General features: G+C 34.0%; 1 long non-coding RNA gene across 1 annotated transcript; it reads right to left on the minus strand.

The window, feature by feature from the left end:
- Nucleotides 1–406: 406 nt before the first annotated feature.
- Nucleotides 407–922, minus strand: LOC131032634 (uncharacterized). Its single transcript, XR_009359533.1, has 2 exons — nucleotides 716–922; nucleotides 407–625 (listed from the first exon to the last, which is right to left on the minus strand). It is a non-coding gene; the product is annotated as an uncharacterized LOC131032634 (long non-coding RNA).
- Between the last annotated feature and the right edge of the window lie 321 nt (nucleotides 923–1,243).

Genomic DNA, 1,243 nt, shown 5'->3' on the forward strand with positions numbered 1-1,243 from the left:
CCATGAACAATAGCAATAATAATAGCTGGCTTGCATTCTCCCTCTCATCCCACTCAGCAGTAGAAGCTGGGGTCATGGGTACCTCCTCATAAGTCCCCATGCACTCTCAAATTTCAGTATTTTCTGTAATTTGCAGCCTTCTTCTCAGATGACTCGTTCAACTATCACTTATCACAACAATAGAGAAACTTGAAGCCAACAAAAACGGTTTATTAATATTCTCAAAACTGTAGCAAGAAGAATTCTTTCTTTATTTACTTATACGGTTTATAATGCACGATAATTTGTATGCATATTTATCTTCATTCACAATCTTTACAAAAGTTTAAAATTATATAAAAAACCATCTATATCAGTATATATAATATTTCTAAAATTAGAAATCTATAAAAATAACCAGACCATAAAAATTTAATAATTAATTTCCATTATACTATAAAGTAAATAAGCATCCATGTCCAGTTCAAGGGAACAATCCCATTATTATCACATCAGATGATTAAGCAGTGCTTAATCCATTTTATTTAAGTACTAAGCTGAGTAGATACTAATTCTTATGGTGCGTCAGCACTGGACTCCTCCCGGTTATACCCTCCTCGCCCAAGTAATCCTCGTAAAAATTTCCCTGCACATACACAATTGATTTCTTTCAATACTGGAATAACAATAAAATATAAATAACAAACATTAAGCAAGCTGTTTTAGATAATAATACCTTGTGCTGGCTGGGGAAAGGAGAGAGCGATGATAAGAAGAATGCAGAGAATTAAAGTTAAAACAGCTTTGGATTTGGATGAAGAAGAAGAAGCCATGGCTTTGGATATATGTGCAACCAAGAAATAAGATACAAGATAGAAGGATGAAATTAAATAAGGTGTGTTGGGTATATATAGCCCATATATTACAGGTCTGTTCTCTTACGTTTTCTCTATTCCAGGCTGGTGTAGATCTGTTCTCCTAAGAATATTTCAATTAAAACTTGCTACCTTATTACAATATCACCATATATTGACTTGACTAAATCATTTCCGTGTGGGTTTACACTGTCTTAATTTCACTTGCTTGACTTTCAAGCTTTTGTGGAAAACTTGGGCACTTTGTCTTGATTTCCCCTCCTTTCACCTGCTTAAGACTTTACTCCCATTGTTTTTTGTTTTGATGTTCACTAAGGAAGAAATGACTGCATGCCAAGGAGGATGCCCAATACTTGTATACTAATTTTATTCCCACTGTTTTGATGATC

Source organism: Cryptomeria japonica, chromosome 11 (genome assembly GCF_030272615.1).
Source record: "Cryptomeria japonica chromosome 11, Sugi_1.0, whole genome shotgun sequence".
Lineage (NCBI taxonomy): Eukaryota > Viridiplantae > Streptophyta > Pinopsida > Cupressales > Cupressaceae > Cryptomeria > Cryptomeria japonica.